Below are 16813 nucleotides of genomic sequence, written 5' to 3'. Positions count from 1 at the left end.
TTTTATCTAGCGCTCAGGCAATAGTTTTGTGTTAAATCTTGAAATTTGTGGGTCATAGATAATAGTTCTAAAAGCAACAGAGAGAAAGAAAAGGAGAAAGGAGAGCTTGAGATTACTTTTAAGCGATTCTATTCCTTTGGTTTTTTTTTTCTTTCTTTCTTTACAATAAGACTTGAATAAGCACATCTTCTTAAAATTGTTCTTACCTAACCTAATTAGCTCTTGTAATTATGATATGTTTAACAGATGACTCTACTCCCTGAATCAGCTATTCTTGAAAAATAAGGCAACGGCCAAATCTATTATAGTGCATACTCTGAGCATGAAGAGGTACCGATTAGGTAAACACTGAAATAATGAGAAAGAAATGCCCTCTACCTGGAGTGTTAATTGCCATTTGGTAGAGGAGTGCATACAGAGGGTGCTAATAAAACCACACTCTTCTCTGGCAATAAAACTCTCTGGTGTGGTTTTTACAAATGTTGCAAGTTCTGACTCTAGTTATAAAATAGAATGCACATAAAGCAGCAGCATCTGGTCACTGAGCTATCAGCAGCAAGGTGGATTAAAGGAAGGGAAATTTTGTTCACAATATCTGTTGGTTATATAAAACATTCCATGCACTCTTCCCCATGGTTCTGGGGATACAGCAGTGAACAAAACTGACCGAAATCCCAGCCCACAAAGGACTTTGACTTTTATCAAAAGAGCTATTGGAAATACGATAGCTATCACTCTTTCCCAGCTTCCTACAATATAATATCCAGAATTTATTTCAGAATGTTTTCCATAACTGCCATAGTAACGATGCACTATGGAACCTTCATATTGGATAGTTTCCTCTTTAATGATAGGTGAGAACTTGCGTTGAGATGCAACAACCATTGTGATTGGATAAGCTTTGTCACCAGACATAAAGCAAGAACTTAAGAAGCAGAACCAATGTGAGCCATTGTGCCAGTGTCCATGTTGTTCATAAAATTTCACTTCCAAGGTGCCTTTTTCAGATGCATCTCTTATGCATTCAGCCCAGTGAAGACATAGCAAGAGAAGGAGACATCAAAAGAGCAATTCAAGCATCCATATTCAAGAAAATGTGATGCTTAACAAGCTCTCATTCTTGTCTTAACACATGAATAAGACTTTGGAAAATGATTTATAAAGATGAAACTTGTGAAGTCTTGTTTGGAAATAATAATAAGCTTTTTTAATTAAAGATTTTATTTATTCATGAGAGACACAGAGAGAGAGAGGTAGAGACACAGGCAGAGGGAGAAGCAAGTAATAGGCTTTTTCTTATTTTATTAGGAAGCTTTAATTATCTTTAACATAATGGTACCAGGATAGCATGAATTGAGTCATTCATTCATTCATTTCAATAACTATTAATGGACTTCTGTTTAACAGGCTCTGAGTTTTACAGGACACGTTACTAAATAAGGCATCACTTAGAGAATTTACAGTTATGGTGAAGATGAAAAGTTAAATGAGTAACTATAACAGTTTAAAGTGATTTAAGGATTGTATTAATTTTCCAGGACTGCCTGGAAAGCTTAACACAACAGAACTTAAATTGCTCAGTTTTAGAGGCTAGATGTTTGAAATCAAGGTGTCAGCAGAAGTTTCTCTGAAGTTTCCAGAGAAAAATCCTTTTCTGCCTCTCCTTAGCTTTTGGTAACTGTCAACAATTCTGGAAGTTTCTTGGCTTATAGTTGCATCATGCAATCTCTCCATTTGTTTTCACGTAACTTTTTTTTCTGTGTCCTCTACTTTTTTTATACGGACACCATTCATTGGATTTAAGGCCCAGTCTGTTTCAGTATGTAATGAGAGTAATTTGATTACACTTGCAAAGACCGTATTTCCAAAGAAGGTCACATTCTGAGTTTCTGGGTAGGCATAAGTTTTAGAAGGACATTATTCAGCCTACTACAGGTGTATATATGATTTGTAGGAAGAAAAAATATATTGCTACTAGAGAGATATTTATAAAATATGAGGAACATCTCACAAATAATATAAAACACCAATTTTTGGTAATGAATAAACCCAGAAAATAACCTGAATATTTGATAGTTGAAACTAAGCACATGAGATTATTTGTCCCATCTCATACATTCAATATAAAAAGTTCTGACTTTTAGATATAATTACCTTTTTGGAAATATGAACTTGCAATGGCTCACTCTTAGATGCTTTTTACGATGCTTAATGGTTATGTCTGGAAATTTTCATCTGTTCACACACAATCCCCAAATTTCACTTTAGCCAATACTTGCTGTTATTCAAATAATGGGTTAGTCTAAGCCATTCAGAAAATCTCCTCTCACTGTCGGGTAGGGATGGTAATGGGCTGCGAAATATTAAACATTTGCACAGAAAGAATATTAACTAACTTCACCAACAAATTGGATAAACAGCCCTGTTTATATCTAGAAAGCTCATATTAAAATGTTTTTGAAAAATGGTTAGCTGATTAGAAAAGGTAGACTATTGCAGATATAAAGACCATATAGTAGGAAGGCTTTCATTTAATAGAAAGTGAGAAAGAAAGAGAAAATTGATTTGTGTGCAGCGTAGACTTTGGAATTTAAGATAATACTTTTAATTTTTTTAGAGAGATAATAGAGCATGCAGAGGTTTAATGGTTGGGATAATTTTTCTAATATACAGGGACAATGGAAACAGAACAAAAAAATAAATAAAAATATTTTGAGCACCTACTACCTCTCTGACAATTTACATAGTTTTTCTCAGATAAGCCATTATAGATGAAGAAACTGAGGGTCAGAGGAGTCATGCAATTTACTAGTAAATGGAAAACTGTGATCTGACACTCTAATTTGAAGGTTTTTCTATGGATAAAAAGGACAAAATGATGTTTCTTACAAGTCTTGGCAATGATGCCAAGACCCAGGATCAGGATGTTAAGTGAAAAAAGAAACTTAGCCAGGGGAAATGATGAGGATCCAGTAGGAGGTAGGATGGAATGCTGAGGAAAGAAGGTAACAGAGACAGAATGAATGGGAAATCAGGTGATAGAGATATAGAAGGAAATTAATAGTCTGTGGTGGAGATGGGCTAAAATTTCACCAAGCTTGTTCATCCTTCTTGAGCATACAGAAAGACTCCTAACCCTGCCTAAAATATGTTTAAGTCTATAAAACTGAGTTCTGGCCAATGGAATGTGGAATGTGGCCAAATTCAGGTATGCTTTTTGGGGTCTGCCTGTAAAATATCCTACAAGACTCTTCACAATCTCTTTGCTCATTGGCTGACTAAATGTGAAAAACACAGCTGAGACCTCCAGGGTAAACCTAGAGGATGGCAAAGACATGAGATAGAAGGTCCTGGATCTTTGAGTTATTGCTTGAAATAGCCCCACCTAGGAGAGTTACCCAATTTGCACTGAATTATATTGTGAGTAAGAAATAAATTCTTTTGGGTTAAGCTATTAAAATCGAGGGGTTGTTATTTGACACTTAGTGTCAATTGTCTTGACTAAATACCCTGACTTTGGGGGCTTAAAGAGAATTTATAGATTACTTCAGTTACCTACACCCTCATGTTATAATGCAAAACAGAGAGAGAACTTGCACATCACACAGCTAATTAATAGTTAATTAGCATAACTGAGGCTGTAGTCCAAGACTCACTCTATAGTCCTCTGCTTGACTAAGCCAATGGAAATAGCAAAGACTTTTCTACACATTTCATTTTATTTCGGAATTTGACCCTATAGCAACCACATGATGATATCCTTTGAACAGTGCTAATTCTGGGGCAAGTAAAGAGTTAATTGGTCTGTAGCAATGCAAACGTTGAACTGGATGTAATTAGACGTGAATATGACGTCAGGTAGAATCGGAAAGGAAATGAAAGTAAGGAGATGGGCACTGAATTTTCTCAGAAGGAGGTTGTCAACAAGCAGCAGACAAGAAAAGGAATAAATTCCGGCCACCTGAGGATGCATCCCTTTGGAAACTGAGGCATAATTGCATAATGTACCGCCCAGAAAGACTAATTATGGGTAACCTGAGGATAAATATGTATAGCAGTTCAAAACAAATCATTGAAAAGTTAGAAAGATATAACAGCCATCCAAAGGAGCTATTGATAGATAAATAAAAAAAATACAAAAGCAAAATAAGAACAATACCCCAAGGATTTGAGAAGGAAGTTGAATGCATTAAATAGGAGACCAGAGTGTGTTTCAGTTTTCAGCAAAAGCTTTCATGTGCATTGGGGAATGGAACAGTAGTTGGAAGGATTAGCAAATCTTGATTTTTGAGGATTAAAGAAAACTAAATTATCTTTTAAAGCAGAGGAGAAGCAAATAGGGGAAAGACGAGGAGCTTCATGTTCACTGAGGGAGAACCTCAATTAAGCAAATATTGAATCCATTCGAAATTCATTTCAAACATAATTCCAAACTTCGATGCTTGGTCTTCCATCTAGATTTTGCAGAACACTAACCTTCCAGTTTTTATTTTATCTGATTCCCTGGGTAGTCCTACCAAAAAAGAATCACTAAACCTGATTCATTATCATGCATAATGTATTCATGATGCCATTTAGCAAAGAAAAAAAAAAGACTACTTTTATTTGAGTGCCTTGGAAAAAACCCACAATCATTTAATTCGAGGGAGATGTTTTGAAGGAAACTCAATATTTCTTGAGACTTCAAAGTGAAATGATGTTTGAAACCAAAGCAGAAACAAGTTTCTTTTCGCCTTCCATATTAGAAGATTTCCAACCTCAGGCCCTGAGAGCAGTCATTTTCTGTCTTTTCTTTGTACATTAACTATGAATCTGATTTTGCTTAAAGAATTTCTCCCTTGTAAATTAAGAACATTAGCTCATTTGCTAATAAAGTATGGCCTTTTAGATTATAAATAATTCATGGACCTATTTCACCTCCTCTCTACCACACTCTCCACTTCTCCTATCACTGTATATCCATACACACTGAAGTAAATGGTTGCTGTTGATGATGATGATGATGGTTGTGATTATGGTGTCTGTGATAGATGTTAGGCACCTCTTTCCATATACTTTGGCAAATAGCAACTCTTTTTCGTTGGGAATCATATGAAATTGTTCTGCCATTTGCTATTGGGTGTACATTTAACTACCAATCACAATACTTCCTCCTCTTGACCCCAGAAATTGGCTCAGGAAAAGTCCTATAACACATGTGGTAAAAGTCTTTTTCTGGTACTTTATATGGATACTATAGGAAAAACTCTCTTTCCCTTAAACCACTAGCTATAAAACATGTGATCACAGAGCTGCTGGTGGCTGGGACTCTATCTTATAGAGGAGACCCTGAAAAAATTCTCTAGCAGGTAACTTAATCATGGCTACCTCTCCTTTGTTTCAATTTTGAATATATTGAGTGCCTATTTTATGTAATATACTTGCATAAGAGACAGTAAGAGACTGAAAAATAAATGTGATGTTACCTCTTTGTTAAATTTTCAAAATAATTAATAGTCTGTGACAATTCAGTCATCAGGGTTTATTTAGCAGATCCTAAATGAGAACATATTTTCTTGCAGCTATTTGAAGAGCTCTGGTGATACAGTGGTGATCAAACAGATATATTTCCTGGACCCAAGGAGCTTATAGTTTATGAAACGAAAAGAGTTAATCAAAGAACCACAGAAATATTCAGTTATAAACTGTGATTAATATTCTAAGACAAACCCAACATATTTGGATAGTTACATAGAAGAGAAACCTATCTGAGTTCTGGTGACAGTGTACAGTGTTGCTGGTAATTTAGTGAGACTTGAAGGCTAAAGTTGGAAGCAGACAATGCGTAAACCTTAATGCTGCTGTTGACTAAAATGCTTAAGGTTTCCACTACCATTCTCTATCCTTCACCCTGATACTCCCTAGTAGCCCAAAGAAAAGGAGCAAAAGAGGTTGATGCAGAGCTGCTACTGGGACATACCTGGGAAGTCAATGGAATGAAGACCGAAACAGCAGTGGTCTCTATATCCCTGGGACGGAGGTTGTGAGGGATAGCTAGTTAAGTCATATCTGGGACATTTGCTTCAGTCTAGCTACTGGTAAGAAATTTCTAATAATATTAAAGTATTCAACGGAGAAAAATGAGGCTACTTTTCACAAATGTAATTAAAAATGGAATGACTGACATAGACAATCAACATATGAAGCTTGCACCATCTCAAAAAGAAGCAAGGAGGACTACATTTTTTCTTGAAGTATATAGTGCCTAGATTATAACCCTGCAAAATACTGGAAAAACATTTGAGGAAACAGAGAAGACGAGTTCGCTCAACACATTCCATCAACTATTGCATTATCGCGGGTCTGAGTTTTCTGCCATCAAACTGTTGGGTCTGACATAGGTTCTAACTATAACAAGTGCTCCATCAATGTGTTGAGTGGATGAAAGATTACAATGAGAAACAATGCTCAGGTTTATAGTTAGCAGCATTGTCTAAGATTTTCAGTAGAATGAATTTCTTCCTTTCTCTCTTACAGTACTTTCAGCAATCCCTACCAGAAAAATATTTGATTCTCTTGACTTATTTTTTTTACTTATAAAAAGATTGTATTAACATAAAACAAATGTCTTAATTATATTTCTAGTTACTTTTGAAATTTAATTGTTGGGTTATCAGCAACTTTAAGAATCTCACCATTGCGGGATGCCTGGGTGACTCAGTGGTTGAGCATCTGCCTTTGGCTCAGGACGTGGTCCCAGAGTTCTGGGATTGAGTCCCACATCGGGCTACTGCATGGGGCTTGCTTCTCCCCCCTCTGCCTGTGTCTCTGCCTCTTTCCCCTTGTCTCACATGAATAAATTAACAAAATCTTAAAAAAAAAAAAACCAAGAATCTCACCATTGCTATAGAGAGATTTCATTTCCCCAATTTCTACTCAAAGAACTAATAAAGTCAATGGTGACAAATAGCAAGTTCACTTTTCAAAGTGTGTGGGTATTTGCTGTTCACTATTCAGCATTGTGGGAGATTTTGGTAGAATTTTGCCTGGGAATTTGGGAAAGGTATCACAGATGAGTTTATGTACTCACAGGATTTGAATGATTCAAAGATGTCAAATAGGTAAAGATATGGGAAATGTCATTCTAAAGAAAGGAAGGGAAGTTAATAAAATTACATGCAGATGAAAGTAAAGCCTGATTTGTCAAGATCCCTACAACTTTAGAGAATGTGAGCATTTCAAATGTTTGTAATGAATTTCAACATCAACCATTTTCAAGGACTCTACTCTTTAAACATTTATATCAATTCTTATTGACAAACACTAATCTGTAGAATAACCATATGGTAAATAAACTTTCCTTGATAGGGCAAATTTCTCTAAATTATAAGCTGGTGGAAGTTTTCTATAATTAAAGACAGTAGAAAGGGAAAAATAATAACTTCAAGTTGAAATTCTAGCTTTAAGGAAGCTTGATTGAGTCAAATTGTGAAATATTTAGTTATTTGTGGTTATGAGGTTTCTTTTATGATTATATTATACAATCTGTGTTTGCTGTTTATAATTATCTATAGCTCCTTTCATAGCTCCTTCTTTAACTTTTAAAAGCTTCAGGAAAAATGCAAACAGATTGTAGGAGCAGAAAAAAATAAATTCAAAGGAAAAATAGAACTGTTTAATTTAAAGTTATATATAAAAAAGAAAATATGATTTAGAAGGTAATGGGATGGGCAATTTGGGTCATTAGAAAGTAAAGACAGAAAGCTTCAAGGAATAAGGGAAGAATGGATAAGTAGATAGAGGGATTTATTTATCCATAGATGACAAATCCATGATGACATCCATAGATGACAATCCAGAGGGATTTATTTATCCATAGATGACAAATCCATCTATCCATCCATCCATTCATCCATTCATTTGATTCCAAACTGTCTATTTCTGATTCGTATTTCTAGAAATCCTTTGGACAACTCAATCAGGATCTTGCAACTTTCTGTCTCCTAGTAAATGGGAAACACCAACTTCTATTTAATTTCCCAAGACAACCAACTCAGAGTCATTCTTGATTTGACATTCTCCTTTGCCACTCATACAAAATTGATCATCAAGTCATATTGATTTTACATTTGAAAGGTCTCATTTGTTTTCCCTTTTTGGAGACACTCTCATTGATCATCTCTTGCGTGGATTACTACGATAGAATTTTAACAGTTTTCTGATTTTACTTTACAGAGTTCTTCCAATTCATCTTACTTATTGATATTCTATATATTTTTCTCTTTTTAAGAAATAAATCTTGTAAATACACAAGGATATCATAGAGTATAATGTAACAGAGAATCATATCTAAAAATTGTTAGTATTTTACTGTATTAGCTTTAGGAATTTTTGCTTTTTAAGAAATAAAATACTACTGATACAGCTGAAGACTCCTTTGCACCTCTCCCTGTTTCCCTTTCCTTCCTACCCTTCCCAAATAAATGCAATTCCCTGAATTGTTATGTATCCATCCCATTCATCTTAAAAAAATACTATATCATGGGTATATATATATCCAAAGCCATACTTTGTATAATGTTGTTATTTTTTAAGTAAAATACATGGTATAATACCACACATATTCTTTGCATCTTCTTTTCTTCACTTAATGTTACTTCACAACACTTCATTTTTTTTCATTCAACATTATCAGATGTATCCCTGTTGAAAAAATTGATTTGAAATGCTGTGTAGTATTTTACATTCCCATGTCCCCTATTTTTTATCTTCAATATTTTACTTTTAGCTTGTTATTAATCATTGTCTCTTCCCAACTGGCTAGTAGTAGTAGTTGTAGTAGTAGTAGTAGTAATAGTAATAATACTGGTAGTAGTACTAGTCAATGATTATACATCTTCATCAATTTCTTGGCTTTTTTTTTTTTTTGTTCAGAAATGTTAGGGTTTTTATTTTCCAAACATTATTTTAAAAGAACATTAAAAGCATCAGAAATACAAATCTGGCCTAAAGGTTAACATCAGAACAATTATAAAATGTTTGAAATACATCACATACTTTGCATCACAGTAAAGCATCAAGAGAACTTCCTTACAGACCCTTTGTGTTTTGGTATGTTTCCTTATTCATAAAGTACATTTTGAAACTAGTAAATCTTCAGTCTTTTATTGAAGGTAACATTCAACTTCTCTCTTTAGTCCATGCACTGTGTGGACTTCTAAAGTGACAATCATTTTATCCAGCACAGATATTATTTCATCATTCTCTGGAAACATTTTTTGAGTTATTTTTAAGGTTTCTATGACATTGATGTTTTATATTTCTTAAATTCAAGAAAATCGACCCTTCATGGTGTTCAATATTCCTTTCTCTTTTGTTCTCTATCATGGAATTGTATTAGGCATGTTAGACATATTAAGGCTGACCTTTATGACTCAACACTTCTTTTTACGTCCCTCATAATTGTATCCCTATGAGTTACATTTTATATAATTTGTTCAAGTTCACGTTCTCCTGGTTTATTTTCTCAATGAAGTCTACCATTTAGCATTCTGTAAAACGTATGTATTTACTTTGTTGCTGCTTATAACTTCAGGGGCTATATATTTTATTTCTTAATGTTGAATTTGTTCCTACCTTACTCTTGCCTACTCCTTTTTTACACAGTTTTGTATTTTCATTGTGGTTTCTACTCTTCTTAGAGGAGGGGAGCTTCCTCTGAATCATTTACCAGTTAGGTATTCATATTTCCTTTCCATATTTCATAATAGAATATTATATTATTTCTAGTTTTTGGTATTAGTTCCTCTCTTTGCTGTACCTGCCAGCTCTCCGTTTGTGGATAATTTCCTTATCTATTATGCAATTTTTTAACTCTGAATTCATTTTTAGTAGGAATCTTTGGATTCTGAGAAATCTGAAGTGCTCTGACTTAATGGAAGATCTCTATAGAGTAGTTTGTTTGTTTTGTGGCTCCAGGAGTTTCAGTGCTGTGGTAGGCAGAATTTTAGATGGCCCCATGACCTTTGTCTCCTGGTGTTACCCTTTCATTATGTTATATATTACATGGCTGTGATGGTCAATTTTGTATGCCAATTTCGCTAGGCTATAGTCCCCAGCTATTTAATCAAATGGTATTCTAGGAGTTACCCTGAAGATACTTATAGATGTGATTAGAGTCCCTAATTAGCTGATTTAAGGGCGATTATCCTAGATAATCTGAGTAGGCTTGATATAACTAGTTGCCTTAGGAACAGAACTGAGACTTCTCAAAAGAAGAAATTCTGTCTGTAGGTTATAGTTCCAGCCTACCCTTACTGCTGACTGCCCTACAAATCTTGGACTTTCCTCGCCAATCCACACGTACTCACATAAGCCAACTTCTTGTGGTAAATCCTTTAATATACATCTCTTCCTCTGTTTCTGGTTGAACACTAACACATTGGCAAAAGGAATTTTTCAGATGTAATTAAAGTTGGAAAAGGAATAAATTACTCAGCCCTACAGCTACGAGAGACTCAGTTCTGCCAACAATCTGAATGAGCCCGAAGCAGATGCTTCCCCAGAACCCTCAGATAACAGCCCAGCCTAGCTGACACCTTGATTTCCACCTTGCAAATGACCCTAAGCAGAGAACCCAGGTGGATCTCCTAAGTCTTTTGACCCTGGAGTTAATAAATGGGTATTGTTTTAAGCCACTAAGTTTGTGGTAGCTTTTTACATATTAATAAAAAAAAAACCAAAACAATGTAAATGGTTTGGACCAGCATTCATATTGATTTCTTAGGTTGGCATTCAATAACCATGGATAGTATGTGAACTTCACCTGTTTATGAATGGACCAGACTTGGGTTTAAATTTCTGGTCTGTGACTGTTCCCCCCCGCCCCCCCATTGACCTCTGGCAGGAAGCATGTTTATATGTAGTTGCTTAACCTGGTAGATGAAATGTGACTAATCCCGTTTTTATAAAACAGGCAGCTCTTGGCTCTATGCAGGATCTCAGATACAGGTCCATATTTCAGGCAGGTACAACACCATATTTCCTATTGCTGTTTAAATATTAAAGCCCTATGATCATTACCCGATTCAATACCCTCACAGATTACAATAGTATCAACTCAAACTAACAACAAGATATAAGTTCTTTTGTAGTTTCTGGCATCTGGTTATTTCATCAATCTTTTGAGCTTGGAAATATTTTGATAATTTCTTAAGTTATATTTATGTAAGTTTGTACCTGGAATTGGGGAATTGTAGAAAAGGGGTCTTTTAGCATTGACTCATTCCCCGTAATTCCATATCAGAATTCCTGAATGGATGTTTAAAGAAAATTCGATCATGGACTTTTTAAGCACAGTATTCAAGGCCCCACCCACTCTGGTTTCATTGATTATGTCTGCAGTGTCTCTTTGTAAACTTCCTTATGTCTTGTTCCCTGAACAGACCATGTTTTATGACTGGGTTTACTCTGTCTGGACTGTCTCACTATTTGCTTACAGAACTCATTTTCATCCTTCAAGACTAAATTCAAATATCTTTTTAAAAATAATATTTCCTCAAAATAAACAACAGAAATAATTGTTTTCTTACCTCTGTTCCTACAGAAGTTTGGATGTATCCCAAAACAACATTATATGGACCTGTTTATATGTTTGTGTTTAATTTCTACCCTCCTCCTGTTTACCCCAAACAAACTTAGGGCCATTTCAATAGCAAAATCCATGTGTCATTCACCTTTATAACTCCTGGCACATGAGATGTATTCAAAAAAATGTTAGCTAAATGACAATTTCCTTAATAAAACTCATCTGGTCATAAATGTGTGTGTGTGTGTGTGTGTGTGTGTGTGTGGTGTGCATATGCACATGTATTTTAATGCTACATATTTAGGAAGAAATGTACAGAAACTGTTTTAGTTTGCTAGTGCTGCCATAACAAAGTACCACAGAATTTTATTTTCTTATAATTCTAAAGGCTAGAAGTCTGCTGTCAAGTGTCAGTAGGGTTGGATTTTTTTGAGGCCTTGGTCCTTGGCTTATAGATGGCAGTCTTTTCCCTATGTCTCCATATGGTCTTCCTGTACATGTCTGTGTTCAAATTTCCTCTTCTTATAAGGTCTCTACTCATATTGACTTAGGAACCACCCTAATGATCTCATTTTAACTTAATTGCCTCTTTAAATACCCTATCTTCATATCCAGTCACACTCTGAAGTATTGGGCTTAGGATTTCAATATGTGAATTTTGGGACACACAATTCAGTCCATATCAGAAACATTGGGATCACCCAATGTTATTAAATACTTGTATGATAATGTCCAGAGACTTCTTGTCACAGAAAGTGGATTTTTTTTAAGACTTTATTTATTTATTTATGAGAGACACAGAGAGAGGCAGAGACACGGGCAGAGGGAGAAGCAGGCTCCACGCAGGGAGCCCGATGCGGGACTCCATCCCAAGACTCCAGGATCACACCCTGGGCCGAAGGCAGATGCTCAACTGCTGAGCCACCCAGGATTCCCACAAAAAGTCGATCTTAAGAGGCTCTACCCACTCCAGGAATCTATGATCCAATACTCCTGGGAAAACATAATGGAAACTTTAATATAAGAATATATTCCTTATAACTTTATAAGTGTCTAAAAATAGAATTTTCTTAATCGTTATTTATTCTCAATTAGTTCCTTTTCTTTTTTTTTTAAATTTTTATTTATTTATGATAGTCACGGAGAGAGAAAGAGGCAGAGACATAGGCAGAGGGAGAAGCAGGCTCCATGCACCGGGAGCCCGACGTGGGATTCGATCCCGGGTCTCCAGGATCGCGCCCTGGGCCAAAGGCAGGCGCCAAACCGCTGCGCCACCCAGGGATCCCCTTTTTTTTTTTTTAATTTTTTTTTTAATTTTCCTTTTCTTATTATAAAGTAAATAGCATATATTCCAAGCTGCTCCCTGTATGTCCAATGCTAATAGAAAGTGTTGGCACATATGGAATAGATTTAAACATAGTGTGATTCACCACTTGTTATTTTAATGACAATTCAAATGTTAAATTTTCTTATTAATATTATTATGTGAATCAGATCACTCAATCTAAGACATTTTTATAGAAATGTCTATGAATGTGTATTTTAAACAAAATTAAATTTATTGTAACCTACTTCTTTAAACATTTTTACAATTAATTTTTTAGAAATCTCCTTCATACAATGCTTCTAAGGGTTAGTTTGATGCTTCTTTAGTAGGGGCTGGATCTCGAAAGAATAGAAAGTCATCTTTCTTATAGCCAAAATAATAAATAAATAAATGTCTATCTCAAACTTACAATCTAAACAATTTTATTATAATTATAAGAAAAATCGGGATTGGGTGGTAGAATGAGAATAGAACACAGTTTCACAATCACTTAACTGTGTTCCTTGGGGGAAAATATTTCAGAATTTAGCACTTTTCCAATTTGACAAGGATAACACCGGGCATGTTCTGTACACCATCCCACTGGGATGCAGTGTATCAATATTCATACTAAGTGGATAAAAATATGAAAAGCTTTATATAACTCCGGGTGAACTTTCATTGCTAAATAAATTCAAAATAGGTCAGAGTTTACCACCAATTACATTAAAATAAATTTCAAGATTCTAAGGTCTTGGATTTTAAAATTTTGATTAAGGGGCAGTGGTCAGGCATAAATGTTCCATGGAATTTTTTTTTCAGGGAAAATATATGAGATCTTGAAAACAGTGATAGAAAGTAATATTTAGGCAGCCGGGGTGGCTCAGCATTTAGCGCCTGCCTTCAGCCTGGGGTGTGATCCTGAAGACCTGGGATCGAGTCCCGCGTCGGGCTCCCTGCATGGAGCCTGCTTCTCCCTCTGTGTCTCTGCTTCTCTTTCTATGTCTCTCATGAATAAATAAATAAAAGCTTAAAAAAAAGAGAGAAAGTAATATTCTCCTGTAAATAAGAAAGCAAGCTTGACAACAGAGCTTTCCAGGTAATTATAGATTTATTTGGAGACCTTGACTAGAGACACTGCTTTTTTTCAAATGTAGCACTTGGTTTTTAAACCTGCCCTTTTAAATGGTGAATTCTACCTGGGCAAGAATATATTCTTTCACTATTAACACTAAATAAACATTGCAATGTCAAAAGGTAACCAAACCGTCAGATTATTTGGCCATGTGCTATCACAGATCCTCTGAATTCTGTTTTCCTTGGGGAGAACAGCAGTGTTTGTTAGTAATTGGACACGGTCATTCTAAAGGGAGCCCTATGCCCACAGATGCCACCATAGCTGAGGGGAATCTGATTTGCAGCTTAAGTAAAAGTCATTTAGTTCTTTTGTTGCTCTGCAAAGGCAATTAGACCAGAGCAGCAGCTGCATATAATTCTGGAATAAGGCTGAATAGGGAGTGTGTGTGCGTTATGTGTAGCATTTTAAAGCAGGTGTAAATAAGTAATCTTTTCATTTATTTTAATTCTTTCAAAGAAGCTGACATTAGGAAAATCAGAATAGGAGAGAGCTTTGTAAAAGAACACACTTGTCATCAATCTCTGCTTTTCATTCCTGTCACCTTTAATTCCAGGACGCATTGTCATGGCTTAAGTGATCCTCCACTCAAGCTCTGTGTTTAGAGTATTTGCAATGACAAAGAGCTTAAAGCTACCACACATCTCGATCTTCTACTAACAACATTTGTCACAATTCAAATAAACATTTACCTCTTTGTGCTAAATGGTTTTCTTGACAATATCTGGCCTTTGTTCTGTTTTCTGTTCTCCTGTGGCTATTTTCCTGAATCTAACCCCACAGGCAGAGAGATGAAGACTGGGTGGTCCTGGTTAGGCCAAGAGGAAACACTTTCTATTAAAACAGCTCTAATTTTGCTTGAATCAATTTCTCCTATCACCTGCATTTTCAGCTAAAAAAAAGTTAGTCATCATCCTCATAGGTGACAAATCGATGAAATTACTGATGGCAACAGCAATGGGCTGTGGTAGTAGTTAATTATGCTCCGGCGCATGTCTTTCATTAAGGTGCGGTTTCCTTCACCAGAGCCCTCAATAAAGCATTTCTCAAGAGCCCCTGAGGAGTCTGTGCAGGGAGAAACAGTCTATCAGGCAGCTGCGGGCGGGATGTAGTGCTACAGCCTGTGAGGGGGCATTAATGAGGCTGAGTAATGCAACCTGACAAAGCCTGATGAATGGGACTCTCCGGGGGGATGGCCTGACAAATGCACGCTCCATGACAAGCATAGTTTTCTAAACAATGTGAGGCTTCATTTATCAGTTTATTGGTTATGAAAAAGAACTAGTCCAAAAGGTGGATTGGGATTTAATGAAGAAATTGTCCCCGGTGGTTAGAAGCAATATGAGTTGATGGTATTATCTAATATTGGTATTCATACTTTTCATCCTGTGGCATCAGAGAAATGGTTAGAGAGCATTACTAAAGAATTGCCTAATGGCAAATTGGGATGAAAAAATGGTACCTCTGGACTTGACGTCTTCATGGTTGCCAGAGAGGCCAAAGGTGGGAACTGACAATATTGGCTTCTAAAATATGCTCCCGTATCATAATCTTGACTGTGGATTTTGGAATCTTCAATTTGGAAGTCTTCTGGTTGTTTTGTGATGCCTTCTATCTAATGAATATAAGCTTAGAAAGACAATTTTAAAGGAATACTCTTCACTTGTTTTCTCCTACACTGGAAACTAAAACCTTGGCTATAATAGTTAACATTGGTTTTAGTAGATCGGGTATGTGTTTGGTAACAGAAAGCAGAGGCCTTTAGATTATGACCTGTAGAGATGACAAGATTTTGTTGAGAGAGATTAAGAAATGCTTATACAGAACGAGTGAAGAGTTTGTATAGAGGATTTGGATTTCAGTCTTGTGTTCCTCTGTTATAAACAACTGGCAACAAGCCTTAGTGTACATAATGGAATAGTTCTTGTCAGGACATTGCCTTGTTCTATATCATTTATATTGGGATGTCAGCTTCTTATACTTCTAGACCCTTGTTATTAAGCTTTTTATATGACCGCAGTTTTTCAAACCATAGGTTTCGTTACCTTCAGTTATGTTTTGCGAAATACTGGCCTTGGTTCCATGATATCACAGCTCTCTATTAACCTCTGTGCTCCATCTATGTCTGCTGGTGGCTTTATTCTCTCCACAGCATCAACATCATCATCATCATTATTTTTGCAATAATATAGAAGAGATGTCTGTAAAGTCTCTATTGGCTTGGAAAAATGAGAAGAGATGCACAATATCAGGAGACATGGAAGCCATAAAGTTTTCCATGCAACTATCAAATATATCTTAATATACTTTATTATATATATTTCATGTATTATGACATTTTTTTATCCACCTTGTCCTCCTTTCTCACAGGAAAGAACTGGCACTACTGAATTTTTAAATTCATTATACTAACTTAAAGTCCACCCTATGCTTGGAATAACATGATCTGATGACAGATACACAGCTGTTTCTCTAAAACAATCCCCTAACTCATTCGAAAATCAGTTAAGGCTTTGTTTCCATTTTGCAGTTCCATTTTGCTTATATTTTGGTGCCCTATTTGTATCTAAAGACGTTTTTAAAATATAAAGATGATCATAATCATATCCTTTAAAAATTCATTTCTATAAATTTTTCCATTAACCTCATGAAATTCATCTCATAATAGCTAAAGAGAGGGAGAGAGCTTCAAATCTACAGAGAAGAGGTAAGTGGTAGAAAATAAGCATGAATTTACAAAAAAATAATTCATATCGTTCTAAGTTTAAGTATCCTGATAAATCTACAAATCCACATTAAATTCATT

At 35.5% G+C, this 16813-nt stretch overlaps 1 long non-coding RNA gene across 1 annotated transcript; it reads right to left on the bottom strand.

The window, feature by feature from the left end:
* Positions 1 to 12390: 12390 nt before the first annotated feature.
* LOC121495814 lies at positions 12391 to 16220 on the bottom strand. Its single transcript, XR_005989058.1, has 3 exons — positions 16053 to 16220; positions 15470 to 15636; positions 12391 to 12559 (listed from the first exon to the last, which is right to left on the bottom strand). It is a non-coding gene; the product is annotated as an uncharacterized LOC121495814 (long non-coding RNA).
* Positions 16221 to 16813: the final 593 nt, after the last annotated feature.

This window comes from Vulpes lagopus, chromosome 1, assembly GCF_018345385.1.
Source record: "Vulpes lagopus strain Blue_001 chromosome 1, ASM1834538v1, whole genome shotgun sequence".
NCBI classification, from domain to species: domain Eukaryota; kingdom Metazoa; phylum Chordata; class Mammalia; order Carnivora; family Canidae; genus Vulpes; species Vulpes lagopus.
Note: the sequence above shows the minus strand (reverse complement) of the source record. Positions and strands in the feature narration are given on the sequence as shown.